The following is an 18,310-nucleotide window of genomic DNA, read 5'->3' on the forward strand; positions in this document are numbered from 1 at the left end:
GAAGGTTCCAGGGTCGGTTGGTGGGGATGTGGTCAGGCCATAGCTTTGTGCAGGTGAAGAATAACTTTCCCAAAGTCTCACGTTTCTGAAAAGTCATCATGGGGCATGTGGTGTGACCACGAGACATCTCAGGAGGGCGGCTGGCCCAGGGCAGGCCCTCTCCTCTGTTGCATGCTGGATTTGGGGCCTCCGGCAAGTTGCTCTAGTACTTCTTAGCCTCAGTTTCCCCGCCTGTGCCGTGGGATCACGAGTGCACTTTGTCACATGGCTGTGGCTCACTGCGTCCCTCAGAGTGAGTGCTTGATAGCATTAGCTGCTGGGTTTGGATTTGAGATCAGCTCCAAGGCAGGTGGAAAGGCAGGACAGAGCCCAGTAGGTACGATAGACAAGTGAGGATCAGAACAGCCATGGCTCCCTGAAAACAGGGTGAGAAGGCTGCAAAGAGAAGGCTGGGAGCTGGTGCATGAAGGTGGGTCCAGGGTCTCCAGTGGGTGTGGCAGGCCTGAGTGTGGCAGGCCTCGGTGTGTTCTGGGATGCAGGGCGGGATGGAGCCCGGAACCTGCTGGGGCTGCCATGTCCTGCAAGTTCTACAGATCCTCCCTCTGGGCACATTTCTGACCAGACTTGCCCAGAAACCTGGGATGAATTATTGCAGGATGGTTGGGGCTGTGAAAGCCACCTGGGGTGGCTTTGGGGCTCTCCTTGGGGAGCTGTCTTGGGGAGTCAGAGGCAAGGGGTCACACAGGCTGGGATTGAGTTATCGCCAGTATAGATCCCTTGTGGGTGACAGGATCCAGGTGAAGCAGGGGACGTTGGCGAGCTTTAGGACTACCACCTGTATGATGTGGGGACCGGTAACAGCATTGTGAGGGATGTCGGGGGGCTCACTGGGGCCCATGTGTGAAGCCTGCGCGTGACGGGGAGCCAGGGTCACTGCGGACATACTGCCCATGTTCCTGTTGATTCAAGTCCTGGATCCGGAGGCAGGAAGGTGTGCTGGGGCTGGGCCGTGGCATTGCGGGCTTGAATTAATTTCCTGCGTGGTTGCTTTTCTGTGCTCAGTGACATCTCTAATTTCTGGTGCCTCTTGAGTGCTCACGTGTGCCTGTTACTGTACAGATTCAGGAATAAGCTGTGTCTAGCTTTATGAGAATCAGGATCCTACAGCAAATCTTGCTTCCCTGGTATTCTGACCGAGCCCGAAGGAGCTGTGTTCCCAGGAGCAGAAATACGGACACCGTGTTGCCGTAGGGAGGCACTGGGAGAGGTCGGGGTCCCAGTCCCTGCCATACCGCTTACCGCTGGCGGATGTGGGGTGGGCTGCGTTCCCTGCCCCAGACTTGGGGTGCCCGTCTGCGACACAGGTCGGCGGTCATGTACACCCTGCAGGGCGTGGGAGAGACACGGCACAGGCTTCTCACTGTGGCTGCGGATGGAGACTGCAGGTCGGGAATGCGTTGGGAAGGGCTGGCGTCCTGTCTGGGCCCAGGCGGCTGCCAGGAATGGGAGGTTTTGTGGATGGCGAGGTGTTCATGCTCTGTGGGAGCTGTTTTCCCAGACCCGGGCTTTCCTGGCTGTTAAACCCGCTCACTGTGGAAAAGGTGACCTTTCTCTTGCAGCGGAGACCAGGGATAGGGGGGATGCGGTGGTGCCTCAGTGGCCTCGGAGCATTTTGTCTCGCTCTTCTCTTCCCGAAGTAGTGATGGATGGAGCTGGGTGTGTTGGGCTTCGAGGCCCACCCGCCCAGGGTCTCATGGCAAGGAAGGAAGAGGAATACTTTTTTTTTTTTCTTTTGAAACAGAAGTGACTTCACTCTTTCCACCAGATTTCAAATAATGGCCTTCCCCATCTTCTCTTGGCTTTTCTAGAAGCTCTTCTTAACGGGGAAGGGGGGCGGCACTGTTGAAAAATATTTCTCCAGCAGCCTTGTTCCTGGAAGGATGCCTTCCCCTCATTAGAAGCTGCTTTGTCCCACAGCTCCACAAGGGCCTGGGTGAGCAGGAAGGATCTGGGGTGCCCCGGGGAGTGCCCATCCGCACCAGCGCACACCCTAAGTACCATGCATGCACCCTGAGTACCTGAGTACTGTTCCCAGATGGAGGTTTATGAAACTCCAGGGAGCCTGTTGGGGCACCAGGGGTTTTCCTGGGGTGCATGAGGCCCCACAGGGGCCGCCTTGTCCAAAGTGAAGTGCTGTCCGGGGCGCAAGGCTGGCACAGGGACCATTGGAGCCACGGTGAAGCCTTCCTCCCAGCAGTCACCTGGGGCTGCTCCACTGGATGGGGAACAGGACGTCTTGGTCCCTCCGGAAGCCACCCCAGGAGGGAGGGAGATGCATACAAAGGTCCCACGGGCCTCAGGCCCCCTCCACTTCCTTTCTGGCTGATAACCAGGGGCCCTTTGCTAAACCTCTCCAAGCCCACGTTCTCATCTGGAAAATGGGTGAGTAGGCTAACGCTGTGGATGGAATCTGTGACATGCTGGCACCCCCCGGGCCACTGTAAACCTCGCTGACCCAGACCCTTGGTGGTCGGAGCCAAGGCCATCCTGAGGCCCCTCTGGCCCTTGGTCACTGTTCACCTGCCAGAGGCCTCACCAATGGTTGTGAGTCACACACACTGTCTATGTGGCAGCTTGGGGTCACTGCCGTCCCTTCCCTCCTCTTGTCCAGACTCAGCTTGCAGGTCCAGTGCCAGGACCCTGGCCTCAGAGATAAGGGTCTCCAGCTTGGCAGGCAGGGAGCCCATCTGGAAGGGCTGGCTGAGGGCATGTACACCTGAGCTGGGGTTAGCGCTCCTGGGCCCTGCCATCCCCGCCCCACTGGGGCATGAGCTGTGAGTGGCTGTCCTTGACCCTACTCCCTCCCCGGCAGGGCCCGCCCCCTGCCCCCTGTCAGGCGGCCAGGCCATCCTAGGGGTGGGGTGGGGTGAGCCAGATGGGCGCAGGCTGGCTGGCCTGGCTGCTGCCTTGCCGCCCGGCTCGTAGATCCCTGGCCACATGTTCTGAGGTGCAGAGCACACTGCAGGGCTGCTCTGGGGTGCTGGGCCACCACTGTATCCTGGGGTGTTGTGTGTCCCGCGTCTGTGTGCTGAGGTCCCGGGGCCTCGCTCCTGCCCCCCTCCCTGGTGGACTGAGGGCCCACTGTGAGGGGAGGTCGGGACTGTTGGTCAGAAGTGGGGTCTGGCGGGCCTCCCCGTGCAGGAAAAAGTCTTGTTTTCCTCCAGGGCTTAGGAACGAGCTTTGTGTTTTTGGAAACATGGGCGAGAGTGCCAGGGAGAGTGAGTATATCTGGCAGGAGGTGGGAAGTGGTTGTTTTCCTTCCGTGGTGGAGCCAGGTGGGAGGCCAGCCAGGTCGGTGCTGGCCTGTGGGCCCGCGACCATACCCACCAAGTGCTCTGCCCTTCCATCAAGCCTTGCCACTCCCGGGATGCTGGCACCAGAGAGGACGAACAGCCTGTGGAGGTTACCCAGCAAAGCTACAGGGGAGCAGGGCTGGGTCCCGGATCTGTGGTTGCCGGGAGCCTGACAGCCCTGCCCTGATGTCACGACGCAGACGGGGTGCCACCCTCCCAGCAGCCCGTGCCTCTCTCTCTCCCCCTGACCAACGAAACCGGGACCTCAGAACCCTGGGTCCCCCCTTCCCCAGCCAGGGAATCCCAGGGGGCTCCCGATGATGATGCTGGTAGGAGCTTGTTCCCATGGGCACATCACATTGCCCTGACCTGTGGGGTCTGTGAAGGCCCAGAACCTTCCAGGAAGAGCCAGCACAAGCTGCTTGCAGGGTCACCGACAACCTGAGCTGGCCTTCTCTCGTCCCCCGGCCCCTGCTCCAAGACACAGGCTGATTGGGGGACCCGGCGTACCCCTGCCCACCCCGGGCTCATCTGCGGGCCTGGTACTGGCGGCTATTCCACATGGAGGGGTCTGGAAGGTGGGGCTCGGCCAGGGGAGGAGAGGGCCTCTGTGGTAGGAAGACCCTTCTCTTCGGTGGTTCACGGGGGAATGGGAGGGAGGCCCACCCCGGGGATGGGGAAGGGGACGGGGGATGGGGAGCCAGGGAGTTCTGGGCCAGGAGCCAAACCCACTTCTAAGCTGTGGTATGTTTCAAGGGGCAGCAAGACCAAACAGATGGTAAATGGGCTTTCTGTGCAAACCCTCGGGTGCCGGCGGGACAGAGATGGCATCACCCCCGAGCGACGGTCCTCCTGTCTGTCCACCCGCCTTTCATTTGGAAAGACAAGGGGTTTACCTCATCCTGATTCCCATTTTCCAGAGGCCTGGCTTTTCCACTGACATGTTCTTTCCTGGAATCCAGCTTTCCTGGGGCAGGAGCGGGCTTCTGCTGGGCAGGGCTTTCTCAGCCGTCCACAGGGCAGCCAGGATCCCTGTGGGGGTGCAGAGCTGCCCTCCCCCGATGGGCCCAGGCTGTGACCTCTGAGCCCTGGGCCTTTCCAGGGGCCATCCTGTCACCTGCCACAGGGCTGCACGCAGGGGACGCAGGGCTGGGGAAACCATGTCTGGTGGGCTCTGAGCCAACAGACGTGTAATTGGTCAACGAGGGGCGGTCAGAGCGTGAGGAAATGCACAGGGATGGCAGGGCGAGCAGAGCATCTGGGCCGTGACTTGAGAGGTGCAGAGCTAGTTCCAGCACCTGCCCTGTGCCCTGTGGCCCCAGGGGCTGCCTGCTGGGGGACCTGTTGTCTCTGTGGTGCCCCGTGCCCTGTGACCCCGGAGGCTGCCTGCTGGGGGGCCGGTTCTCTCCGTGGGCACCAGGGCAGCAGCATGGCCCAGCTGGATCTGAAGCACCTCCCTCCTGTGCTTTGTTGTTCATCTGTTCCATCAGCATCCCTACCGTCATTTTGACCCAAATTTCTCTGTGGAAAGGAACCCGCAGAGGTGTTCTGGAATGTGCTTATCCTATCCTTGGAAGGTGGTCGAGAGCGGTGCATCTGTGGGGCCGGTGGGACCCAATCCGAGCTCATACTCAGGCACCAGGCGGATGTGACACGGGGAGTCTGCCCCTGTGCCCCCCGCATCCCCACCAGTCAGCGGTGTTCAGTCTGGCATCCCTTGCACCCCCTGTCCCCATCCCCCCTCCTGGTCCCTGAGTGTTTCTCCAGTTGGTGTGGCCAGTTAGACCCATGCTGGGAGCAGGAGGGGCCAGCCTCTGCAGCAGACCCGGCGGGGACTGTGGCTCTGTCTGGAATACCTGCCAGCACGTTCCATTGCTCTGCTGTGAGACTGGTGCTGCAGCCGGAGCCCGCGCCAGATGTGGTCCTCCTGTCTGTGCCCCAAGCCCAAGCTGTGCGACTGCGCAGGCATTCTGAGCACAGGACTCCATCCCTGCCCTGCCCTGCCCTGGCCAGGCTGGCGTGGTTCAGCGTGTAGGTCCTCCGACTGGCATGCAGGACAGCAGAGGAGGGAGCCTGCCTGCATGGCACGCTGTCCCTGGTCTAAGCCCGTGTACCCTGACTTTCGATGGGGCCGTGGAAGCCCCCAGGGTAAGTCGTGGGCCTGAGGTAGGGCCCTGGGGGAGAGGGCCACAGCTCACACCTCTGTGATCGCAGATTGTGCATCCTGGGTGGGACCTGCAGCCGCCAGAGTACAGTGTCCATCTGACTGTCCCCAGGCTCACATCTCCCCAGTCCCTGACTTTCCTTAGTGTCCCTCTCAGCTTCCCCTAGGAGCACCTCCCTGCAGTGTCTGGCCATGTGAGGCCTTGCCCCGTGCCCACCCAGACAGCTCTCAGGTGGGGATCCCCGGGGGTGCAGCAGGGGCAGGAGTAGGCGAGGTCAGAGTCTCTTAGCCAGGTCTGCGGCGCTGCCCACGTCCCAGGAGCCTTCCCTAATTCCTGGGAAGGGCAGGGATACTGCAGTTCTCATGAGTCTCCACAATGTGGTGGCTCAGAAAGATAGAAATTGAGTCTCTCCTGGTCCTGGAGGCCAAGAGTCTGATGTGCGCTCCCTCCAGAGGACTCGGGGGTGGGGGTCCTTCCTGCCTCTCCCAGTGCCTGGTGGCCCTGGCGTCCCATGGCTCTTGGTTCCATCCTTAAAGCTCTGATTCCATCTGCACGTGGCTTCTCCTCCCTTGTCTGGCTGCTCCTTGTCTGTCTTCTAAGGAAGGACACTTCCCAGGGGACTTAGAGCCACCATCATCCAGGACAGTCTCACCTCGAGACCCTTAACTTCCTAATGGCTGCAATGACCCTGTTCCCAGATAAGGCTCTGTTCCTAGAGTTTGGGGGTTCAGACTTGGAGCTGTCTTTTGGGGTCCCTATCTAGTGTGGAAGGGGGTTCACCCAGGAATCCCTCTAGGGCATGGGTGGTGCTTAATTAAGAGCTCTTCTCTGGGCTTGACCATTTGGTTGGTTTCAAATTGAGGCTTTCTTGGGCTGTTGAGTCGGGTCTGGCCAAGGAGGCGAGATGGTAACCTCTTCCCGGCTTGGACAGGCGACTGACTGGCCCATGAGGACAATGTGCAGGGCTTTGGAGGTATATTTTTATCTCCAGTTCAGGTCCAGCAAGGGCTGGGCAGTGGACAGTGCTGGGCCTGGACTCCTGCCTGGTGTAGGTGGCCAGCAGCCTGCTGGCTGGGAGTCAGTGACCAGCTGGGCGTTGGGCGGGATGGCTCTCTAATGGAGGCGGGCGCTGGGTGACAGTGGGTCTCATGTCACTGATGTCTTTGCCGAGGGGCTTCCCTGGATTATGCCTTGAGTGGTCGGGGGGTTTGGGGTGGGGACCAAGCTCTGAGGATGTGCCCCTGGAGCTGGCCTGGGTTATGCTGGGTGCCCATGATCCCTGTTGAGCAGAGCAGCTGGGATGGGCCGTCCCCTCTATATGGGGTGGGGGGTGCGGTGGTGGCACCTAGGATGGGTCAGGGAGACCCCACAGAGTCAGGCAGGCCCTGCTTCTGCCCATGTGCTATGGGGCCTGGCATCTCCTGCTTCCTGGCCTGAAAGGGCTTCAGGTTTATTCCATGGAAACTGTGAGCAGCAGGACCCTGTCCCAGCCTGGGGGGCTGATGCAGGGCCAGAAGCCCAGCCTTTGTGATGTGCAGAGCCTGTGGGGAGGATTGGCACCAGGGTTCCAGGGAGGGAATGCCATTTCAAGGTCATCTGCAGTGCTGCGGCGGTACGGGTACGGGTAGGCCCATTGGTGTAGGGGAGGAGGATCAATGGCCTTCCTGGAGGGGCAGGGCATTGCAGCCGATGCTTCCAGATGATGCTGATACTTCCGGATGGAGTCCTGCTGTATTGCCCATGGTGGTGCGTGGCAGTGGTTGAGGAGAGCCCCCTTGCCTGTGCTTGGAGCCACCCGTGTTGGTGACCAGAGGGCAAGGGGCCATGCTGTGTGTGTAGAGGGGACTTTTTCTTTCCTGCTGCCAGCTGTCAGGGCCGTGGGGAAGCTGCAGCCTCACCCTGGCTTCCACTGGCTGTTGGCCCAGGTTTGGGCTGGCCTGGGACTCAGTTTCCTTGTGCAGCAGATGGGGCTGCCATTGCGAGTGTCCGGGGAGGTGGCGCCTGACGACACTCCCAGCCCAGCCGCGCTCCTCATCCCACGTGCTGTTGGTGGGCCCGCCACTGTGCACATGTGTTGCCATGAATTGCCAGACTCTCTGCACTGTGCTGGGGGACACGAGCTGTGCATGTTGTGGTCTCAGTGATGACGAGGATTGTTACTGGCACTACCATCCCTGTGTCACAGGTGGGAGAGTCAGAGTGGGGTGGGCAGGTCTGCAAGGCCAGCCGGCAGGTGGGGGAGCTGGCATCAGCCCCATCCTGCAGATGGCCCATCCACAGGCTGCAGTCGTGGAGGTGTTTGGAAGTTCTCAGTGCTGGGAGGACAGGTGCCGTGAGGCCTGCATCTCATCGCCCCTGCGTCCAAGGAGCCCGGGCAGCAGCTCGAGTGAGGAGGCTTGTCCAGAACCCCCAAGGCCCTGGATGGGGCAGTGGCTGTGCCTCCAAACCTACTCCCTGTGTTCTGTTTGGAAAAGCAAATCACAGTAACGGCCCTCCTGGAGTTAAGGAGGGTGCCTCCTGCCCTGACTGCCCATAGTCTCATCCTGTTCGTGGCCCCGACGGTTCTTCATAGCAGCCCAGGACGAGGAGTGTGTGCCATGTTGGCTTCTCAGTGCTCATGGGCTGCCTGGGTTCCAGAGAGGGAAGGCCACCTGCCCAGGGTTGCACAGCAGGGAATTGCAGGGCTGGACTTGGTGCCCAGGTGTGAACCCTGTCCTGGATCAGAAGGATATTCCAATTTCCCTGTGAGTTAGCCGCACTGACCCAGACCGTCTCTGTCGTGTCCAGCAGTGGATTTTTTTTTTAAGATTTTATTCATTTATTCATGAAAGACACACAGAGAGAAAGATGGAGACATAGGCAGAGGGAGAAGCAGGCTCCAGGCAGGGAGCCTGACATAGGACTCGATCCCGAGACCGTGGATCACACCCTGAGCCAGGGACAGGTGCTCAACTGCTGAGCCACCCAAGAGTCCCCCAGCAGTGGCTTTTTGCAGCTGGGGGTGGGGTCAGGTTGGGCTATAGCACAGGACCCTGGCTGGAGCCATGGCCCTGTTGGTGCCTGGCCCTCACCCTGCAGCCTGAAGTGAGGGTGGATTGTGGTGCAGCGTCCTCTCCGTGGGGGGAGTGCTGGTCTGGGGCATGTGGAGCAGCCCGGCCTCCCAGCGACCCTCATAGCAGGGACAAGCGTGTTCTGCATGCAAGTGCATGTGCAGAGGGACCCCAGTTAGGCCTGACTGTCATAGATGATGCCAAGTTACTTTTTTGGTTGACAGAGGAGTCTTAGAAAGGTCTTTTAAGCTTGGACCATGCTCTGGAGCCAAGGAAATGAAGTTCAGTGGAGGATGAATGTGTTTCTGCATTTGGGTTCAAAACAGCCAGCTATGCCCAAGCGGACCAGGGGGATGGTGGCGAAGCATGTCCGGTGGAGAAGATGGAGGGGTCTGTGCATGCCACGTCCATTAGTGACTTCTGTGTGATATGGTGCTATGGTGATACATTTGGGACAGAGGGCTGGATGGTGGCTGGCGTGGACCGTTCCCAGTGGGGGCTGAGCTGAAGAGCTGGGGTTTGAGCCCAGGGTGGGCAAGGCGGGGTGGAGAGATCTGGTGCCCAGGGGTGGAGAGACTCATCCAGGGGGATAGGGACCACATGGTGGCAGAGCGAGGACCCCAGAGAGGCTATGTGTGGTTGTGAACCTTTGGCATCTACCTCCTCTGCCTGGGCCCAGCTCTGGGGCCACCCCCTCCAGGATGCCTTCCTTGACAACCACCCCCCCCCGCCCCAGGAGCTGGTCACTCGGTCACCTGGGCCGCCTCCTGAGGAAGCACTAAAGTCTGAGACTTGCAGCCAGAGACTCTGATTTCTTTGTGTCCATAAATGTCATGATGGGGGTGCTAAAGACGCTGAGGGAGTGAGTGAGAGAATGGCTAATCAGACCTTCCTGTAGGAGACATTGAAGAGACTTGGTCAGGGTTTGAGGGCTGATGGCATGGTGGTGGTAGTGCTGGTGTTGGTAGTAACGGTACTGGTGTTGGTGTTGGTAGTAATGGTAATGGCGGTGGTAGTAACGGTGGTGGTGGTGGTGGTAGTGATGCTGCTGTTGGTAGTGATGCTGGTAATGGTGGTGGTAGTGCTGCTGTTGGTGGGAATGGTGATGGTTAGTAATGGTGATGGTGGTAGTGATGCTGGTGTTGGTAGTGATAGTGGTGGTGGTGGTACTGCTGGTGGTGATGCTGGTGATGCTGGTGGTGTTCATCTGCCCAGGCCCCCCGGGTGCCAGGCCCGCTGAGTTTTCCCTCACGTACCATCACACTCTGTCCACAGGACACTTCCGCCAGGCAGGCCTCATCATTGTCTTTCACAAATGAACCAATGGAGGCCTAGCTCCAGGCCCCACAGCTGGTAGGAGAAAGATCCAGCACCCCAGCCATGGTGATTGGCGCCCCGAGCCTCTGTGCTGTGGTACCTGGGGCCCATGCTTTTGAGCAGTTTGTCACAAAGTACATGTCACTCATCTCGTGCTCGGAGATCTCCCCATGCCCTGTGGTCACTCAGTGTCCACGGGCTCACTGCTTTGAAAATCCAGAAGGAGGGCAGCCCAGGTGGCTCAGAGGTTTAGTGCCACCTTCAGCCACAGGGCCTGATCCTAGAGACCCGGGATCAAGTCCCACGTCGGGATCCCTGAATGAAGCCTGCTTCTCCCTCTGCCTGTGTCTCTGCCTCTCTCTTTCTCTGTGTCTCTCATGAATAAATAAAATCTTAAAAAAAAAAAAAAGGTCCAGAGTGGGGAGGAAGTGACAGCTTCACTGGTGTGCTGCCCAGGGGGCAGGTGTGGACCTGTGTGGCTGGGCTGGTGGCTAAATGTCCAGAGTGACGTGTCCAGGGCCACACCGCCGGTGGCGGAGGATGTGAGACTGGGCCCTGCAGGGAATCTCAGGGGCTTTTGAGGAGGCAGGCCTAATAGCCTGGCCCCGGCCACTGGCTCTGCTTCCTGTCCCTCACTCTGGGGATGGGCTGTTCCCTCTCTGAGTTCACTAAGCTGACCCTTCGGTCACTGTGGCCAGTTTCAGGGTCTGATGAGGCTGGGACTTGATACCCTACCCCTGCCACTGTGCCTGGGGCCTGTTGTGGAGATGTGTGTGTGAGCAGACATGACCCTAGACACCCTGCCTGGTGGCACAGGTGGTAACTGAACCAGGACCAGAGGTGGCCATGTAGTGGGGAAGGTCACAGACTGGGACCACTGGCCAGGCAGCACCTGGAGGGGAGCAGGAGCAGTCTCCTGCCACGTGGACATATTTGCAGTGTTAAGCTCACTCTCAGACTCCATGGGTCCTCCAAAAATCATGGAAAAAGTTGTTTCAACCTCCTCTGGCTGGGGGCCTTTCTTTTCCAATGCATGTGAGTCACAGGTGAGTAGTCACATAGGATTTTAAATGTGGCTTATTGGGTCCCAAGAGCTTGAACAGAGAAATACGGTGACCTTTTATGTGTGAAGTCTCCAGGGCACCATGGAAGGGGCTGTAGGAGGGCACCCTGGCATCCCCTGGCTGCTGCGTGTTGGTCACGGTGGCCGGAATCCCAAGGCTCCCCCGGGGAGGTGAGCTTTGCCAAGTGGACGATGGTGCTTCGTGCCTGTGTGCATCCCTGGAGCTCTGTGTGTCCCTGAGCTGAGTTACTTGTTGGCAGATGCCGTCCTGCCCCCGCTCCTGTTCAGAGGCTGGGTGGGCTCCCCTCTCCCAGCAACCCCGAGCCTGGTGCTGCTTCCCTCTCAGATGTGCAAACTGTGGCTTGGTGCCTTTTGGGTTGGAATGGAAACACTGTATGCTAGTGTCCCCACTGCCTTCCTCCGCTGTTCAATGAGAGCCGACCGAGCTGGGGCCCCTGTACGTCTCCACGGTGCAGGTGGCTGCGCCCCAGCGGGGAGTGGAGGCAGGGCCAGCTGCCCTTTGGGGATGACCTGGGAGTTCTGTTGAAAGGAGAGATGCTGAAATCCAGGGCCCCAGGAGGGGACGGAAGGTGACGTGTGACTGGAGGGGCAGCCGCATGGATGCGCCAGGTGGGGATGCCCCCTCCGTTGGGCAGACTTCGACTTCTGGCTCCACAGCCCCCCAAAGGCTGTAGAGCTCTCCAACAAAAACTTTGCAATTTCCTCGGCTCACAGCAGAAATGCAGGCTGGATGAAATCTCATTATCGGAAAAGCAGAACCGACTCCCTCAGCAAAATGCTTGTGGCTCAGTGAGCGCCAAGGACAACATGAGCCCTGCTGCGTCCGAGTGCCTGATGCCGGTCTGTCCCCAGCAGGAGGAAGGCCGCTGATTGTCACCTCAGGCATCGAGGCTGTGCTGCGGAGCAGAGTGGCCTTGATGACCACCAGGCACCAGAGCAGAAGCTTCCAGGGGCTGGGCAGAACTTTGCTGACCTAACAGGGGGCAGATGTAAGGCATGTAGGAGGAGAAATCGGTGATTGGCATCAGAGCGAGGGAGACTGACAACAGTGAGCACGTGCTTCCCTGGCAGGGGGTCTGGGCCACCGCCAGGTAAGCTGCGGGCCTGGGGCCCAGGGGTGGACTCAGGTGCTGCTTTCACCCTGGAGGCTCCTGTGCCCTTGCACCGGGCACCGGGGTGAAGCCACGATGGCTGGACAAGCAGGACACCCCACTTGAACTCCATGGAGGCCAGGCTGCTCTGGGGCGGCAGCTACAGCACAGTGATGGGAGCCCCTCACTCTGTACCCTTGTGAGAGAGACCCCGCCTCTCTGAGCCTCAGTGTGTGCATCTGCAAAATGGGGATAAGAGAAGACACAGGATGAGGCCACCTGTGTGAGTACAGAGGAGCCACGACGAGGCACATTGGAGCATGCCGTCGTGGGGAGGGGGCCAGGGTCTCCCACTGCCGCCCTGGGACTGGATGGCTGTTGCTGAGGGAGGGGACCAGGGCGCAGGTAGGACAGCTGCCTGGCCAGTGTGGGTGGGAGCACGACGCCCACTGCCAGGCCATGAGTGGGGCAAGTGCCCTGTGCTTCTGTGGGGAGGCTGGAGGGCGCTGGAGGAGCTGCGTCTTTGGGGGGCCAGGGCTTTGTGCACAGCGAGGACAAAGCTAGGCAAGGCTCTGTGCAGGGGGAGGGCTTCTCCTGTCCCAAGGGTGGAGGGGCTGGTCCTCGGGCGGCCTGGGGGTGGAGGGTATGGGGAGCAGTGTGATGGGGCTGCGAGTAGGGAGGCCTAAAGCCAGAGAGTGCAGGGGGAGACTGGTATGGTGTGGGAACGCTCCATGCACTCTGGCTGCTGTTGGGGAGGTGGCGGCGGCGGCTCAAGTGTAAGAGAGCGGTGGAATGCCACAGGAGTGAGGAACACGCAGTGGGTCCTTCTGGAAAGTTCCTGGACCCCACTGCCTCAGTTTCCCCATCTGTGAATGGGGGTTGTGGGGAGGCTCAGGAGAGACCACCCAGGAGGTGCCCAGCCGCAGGCCTGTTGCTACTTCCTTCAGAGTAGAAGGACTCTTGGCCTTGGATCCTGGAGGCCACCTGCCCCTCAGGCCCCGGGGCCCACGGGGGGGGGGGACCTGTCCCCCTGACCTCACATTCCTAGTCTGTAAGGTGAGACCATTTACTACGTCTAGAGTTTTGACCTTTATAGCACAACCCTGTAAACCCTTTCTTAACCAGCATCTTATGGGGCAGCCTGGCATGTAAAACCTGTTGGGGACCCCAGGCTCCTGCGTGGGACCCCTTTTGAGAAGCCGCAGCAGGGCTGAACTCCCAGGTCCCTGCATCCCGAGGGAGCCCAAGGGGCGGGGAGGCCATGGGAGCAGGATGCCCAGCGCTCCCAGGTGTGCCCTGCCAAGAGAAGACCCCACCCCAGACGGTGAACAGCTCTTGGTTCTAGTTGGGTAACAATCTTGGTTACTGATGGGGTTCACAGAATCACTGAATCGTGAATCTCTAGGCCTTAGAGGGAGCCCTGCAGCCTGGCAGCTGACCTTTTCCTGGCTTGCCACTCCCGGGGACAGTGGGAGCATGGGCCATCCCAGGGAGTGGGCCTGGGCCAGAGTGGGAGGCCCCCTCCCCGCACTTGGTCACTCCTGGCTGCTCCTGCACACACACACACACACACGTACAACCCCAGACAACTCCAGATCTTGCAGGTGGGCCATGAATCTTGGAGTTTGGGGGTTGCTAGGCTAGTGTCAGGGCAGGGGCAGCGGACTCTTCCAAGGTCAAGGCCAGGCTGGTTGAGGGTTTCTAGTCAGAGTCCCCACCCCCCTGACCCCAGAGGACAGCTGGGTGGGAAAAACCCTGGGCTGCCCTCACTGCTTCCAGGTGGCCAGGGAACCTGCTGGCAACTCTGACCTTTAGCCAGCCTCATAGAGCTGGTGTTTGGCTTCCGAGTGCCCCAGGCTGGGTCCTGAGAAGCTGCAGACCCAGGGCTTTGCTGTGTGTACTCCTTGTATCCAGGGTGGGGGCATCCCAATTTGGACCCTGGCTCCATCCAGCCTCCTGCCTCATTCCCCCAGACACAGACACAGGGTGGTTCTGCTGACCGTGCCCACCGGGCCCAAGGGGCCAAGTCTAAGTGCAGTGGGGGCCTTTGTGCCGGGCCCCCAGCATCGCCCACCAGCAGCCACTGAGAAGGGCTTTGCTGGGAAGGGGGACCCACGGAGTGAATCTTGGGGTCTGTGGTTTGGAGTTTGCCTCATATCACAGGGGGTGTCATGAAAATGCTCTCAAAACAGTCACAAAGTTGTGAGCATTCATGTGTCGTGTGAAAGACAGCGTGAACTAGCTTAGAGCCAGCCAAGGGGCGGGCAGTCTCCAAGGTGCTGGGTCACAGCTGCTGGAGGCCCCTGGGTTGGGAAGGATCCTCAGGTTGTGTCTGGTCCCTGGGGGACAACATCTCTGCAAAGAGCACATGGGTATTCGACACCCCAACCTAAAAAACTGCATGTGCAGGGAAGGGGTTGGCAGGAGTCCTGGATGAGGGGCCTCGGAGAGGCTCGGACCCACCCCTCCGCTTCCCCTTCTCACCGTGGCACAGGCGATGGATAGATCCCTGCCTTTTAAGAGATGTGCCCACAGAACAAAGGGGCACATGTTTTTGGTGTAGAACCCCCCTTGGGGGTTTGTGGGAGGAATGATTTTCAACAAATGTAGGTGTCCACAGAAGAGGGTGGGCCCTGGGAAGGAAGGGGGCTTCATGCTCTCAGGGCCCTGTGGCCCGGCCTGCAGCTGATCATGTGATTGCATGTTCCCTCTGCAGTTTGGGGAGTGGGCGAGGCAGGCAGGGGGCCAGGGCTGGCTGAGGGTCAGGTCAGCACCTACTGTGTGCCGGGTTCCAGAGCACCAAGTGAGTCCACAGGAAGTGCCCGGCCCTCCCTCCACCTGTTTATGGATGATTATGCCCCAGCCTCTAGCATTGCTTGCTGTCTGGTGCCAGGGGCAGCATGGGCCATCTCGTGGAGGCCTGTGAAGCCTGGTTCTGGGCTAGGTGCCCTGGGTCCAGAGACACAGATGTGTCACTCATTGCCATGGCCTGAGGACTTGGGCTCTCCGTGGAGGCAGACCCTTTACCAGATGGCTGTGGTCCCATGTGCCGGCTGCTTGACTGAGGGGCACACCGGGTACCGGCAGCCGCAGCTACACCCAAAGACCCCTGAGCCTCTTCTTCCTTCCAGAGACTGCATTCAGAGAACATATATTCAGATGTCAAATTGCCAGTCGAAAGAAGAAAATATTTTATTTGAATTGGATGAAATTTGAACTAGAAGCCATGTTGCTTAATGAAAATGTGTGTTTTTGATTCACTATTCCTGTCATATGGTTCTTGTCTGCTGGAGAGTTTACAACATGGATGGGCCAGGAGCTCTGACATCCAAAAGGAGAGAGAGAGAGGCAGAGGGGACAAAGAGGAGGGAGAGAGGCAGGGAAAGGGGGTGACAGAACAGACGGAGGGAGGGAGGGAGGGAGGTGGGCAGTTCTGCCAGTCACAAGGATGAGCACACCAGAGCCTGGCGAGGGGAGCCCTGCTTTGGGTGCAAGAATGTTTTCACAGGAGTCTCTTCAGAGCCCTCTGTGTGGAGACAGGTCAGCTTGGGGGAGTTGTAAGCTCCTTGCCCATCCTCAAACCCAAGTTGGGAGGGGGGCACATGATTTGGACCCGTGTCTCAGGGATCAGGTAGGATGGGTCTTTTCTGGACCCTGAGCCTGTCACCCAGTGGTGCCACTGAGTAATCCCCACTTTACCCCATCTCTGAGCCAGCTTTCCCACAAAAGCTTTGGGAAGCCAGGGAGGGTAGTGATCCTGTCTCTCAGAGCAGCTGGCACTTCACTTCATGGACCCCGGGAGGCCATCTGGGGATCCACACTTAGTGACTTTGAGTGGCACGTCCTCTCAGCCTTCCACTGTCCAACCTCATCCAGGGTCCAGCACAGAGAACAGCTCACACACTTATGGGCAAACAAAGGGCAAGGAGGGCATAGCTTCCTTTCTTGGGAAGGAAGCACCACCACCTTTGCAGAATGAGCACCACCCCTTTGGTGGTGCTCACGGCTACCATGTTTCTCTTGCTTCACTCATGGCTTTGTCTTGAGGAGCAAAACGTGCCTTTTGTTGGATCATGGGAGAGAGGGTGTGCAGGAGCAGGGGTAACCTTGGGTCTCTGGACAGAAAGGGATAGTGGGACACAAGGGGCATCAGTGACAACCAGATGAATACGTGGTCTGGGTATGCATATTATCTTACCCACGGGGCACAAGCCAAGTGCAAAGATTTAGAGAGAGTGTGGACACTGCCAGGCAGTGGTTCTGGGCCATGGCTACGTCTCTGTGTGTGATGCAGGGACTGGCACTTAATAGGTGCTCAATAATTGCTATTGGATGAATAGATGGATGGATGGTAGATAGTGAATAGTTGATGGATGGTGGATTGGTGGATGGAAGGATAGATGGTAGGAACATGGTGAATAGATGATGGGTGGTGGATGGTTGATGGATGGATGATGGCTGGCTGGCTGGCTGGCTGGATGGGTGGATGGGTGATTGGATGGTTGAATGGGTGGTGGATGGATGGTGGATGGATGGGTGGATGGTGGATATATAGATAATGGATGGGTGATGGATGGATGGATGATGGATAGATGGTACATAGATGATAAGTGGATGATGGATGGTGGATGGGTAAATGATGAGTGGATGGATGGTTGGTTGGGTGGATAGATGGTGGATGATGGATGGGTGATGGATGAATGTGGGTGACTAGATGGATGATGGATGATGATGGATGGATGGACAGATGGTGAATGAATGATGGATGGTGGATGGATGGATGTCATGTGGATGGATAGATTGATGGTTTGATGAGTGGTGGATGGATGGATGGATTGATAGTGTATGGACATATGGATGTGCATGTGGCAGGATGAACTCTGCCAAAGACCTCAGTGCCTGGCACAGCCCCTAATTATCCTTCACTGGGCACCATCTTTAATGACCTAGTCTCAACATTGGGCATGTTTGTCCATATTCCTTCTTCTCCTTGAGCCCAGCATGTCGTGTAGTGATGGATACCGTGCAGGCTGCATTGAGCCCCACCTCATCTGCTGTGTGACTAAGGTCAGCAGGCAGGTGACCTCAGGGCTTCAGTTTTCTTAGTTTCAGATGGGAATTAATAGAACATCCTTCATAGAGTTCTTGTGGGTCCAAAGGGAGGCACAGCAGGCAGTTTCTTTGCCCAGTACCTGATCTATAGTAAACACTATTTAAACAGTAGTCATTAATAAAACCATTATTATATCAGGTTATATCCATCTGATTGGGGCCCAAAGATCCTCTGCCAGGGAGACGTCAAACATTTGATAACATTCATGAGACCTATGGTTCTTGTTCCCATTTGTTTGTCTGCTGTTGACACATCTTGAGGAGAAGAATATGGAATAGAATTGTTGCATACTTTTCCCATCTGACATAGTGGGACTGTTGGCTGCCATGGCAGTGAGCTAGAATGATCAGTGTGGTTGGCAGTGTAGGCTCATCCAGGTGGTAGCACGTGTCTGTACTTGATTCCCTTTCATGGCTGAATAATATTCCAGGGTATAGATGGACCACAATTCGCTTATCTATTCATGCATTGATGGACATTTGGGCTGTTCCCACCTCTTGGCTGTTGAGAATACTGCTGTGAGCATGGGTGTCTGTGGACTTACTTGAATACCTATTGCAACTCTTTCTTGAGTGGATTGTTTACCTGTCTTAGTTCATAGGATTGGACTTTCTGGGTCATGTTGTATTTTCTTCTTTAAAAATAAGTCCCATCCCACCCCATAGTTAGGGATGACAGGGAAGAAGGCAGCATATCTCCAAGCCCCCATAGTTTAGGGTGCAGTTTGTAGTTTTCATTTATCACTCACAGTTCACAAAAACTCTGAATACATGGCTGGCACCTGGCAGGTAACCAACAGGTGTCTGATGAATGGATAGAAGGGTGGGGGGGGGATGGATGGATGGATGGATGGATGGATGGACAGATGGATGGATGGATGGATAGGTGGGTGGATGGAGGGATGGATGGAGGGATGGATGGATGGATGGGTAGGTGGGTGGGTGGATGGATGGATGGATGGATGGATGGATGGATGGATGGATGGGTAGGTGGGTGGATGGAGGGATGGATGGATGGATGGATGGGTAGGTGGGTGGATGGAGGGATGGATGGATGGATGGATGGATAGGTGGGTGGATGGAGGGATAGATGGATGGATGGATGGGTTGATGGGTGGGTGGGCAGGCCATTCTAACT

At 57.9% G+C, this 18,310-nt stretch overlaps 1 protein-coding gene across 2 annotated transcripts in view; it reads left to right on the forward strand.

Annotated features, from left to right (window-relative positions):
* COL5A1 (collagen type V alpha 1 chain) overlaps positions 1 to 18,310 on the forward strand; it is a 150,446-nt gene that overhangs the window by 43,802 nt on the left and 88,334 nt on the right. The gene's annotated exons all lie outside the window — the stretch shown is intronic.

The sequence above is a fragment of the Canis lupus genome, chromosome 9 (genome assembly GCF_011100685.1).
Source record: "Canis lupus familiaris isolate Mischka breed German Shepherd chromosome 9, alternate assembly UU_Cfam_GSD_1.0, whole genome shotgun sequence".
In the NCBI taxonomy this organism is placed as follows: Eukaryota; Metazoa; Chordata; class Mammalia; order Carnivora; family Canidae; genus Canis; species Canis lupus.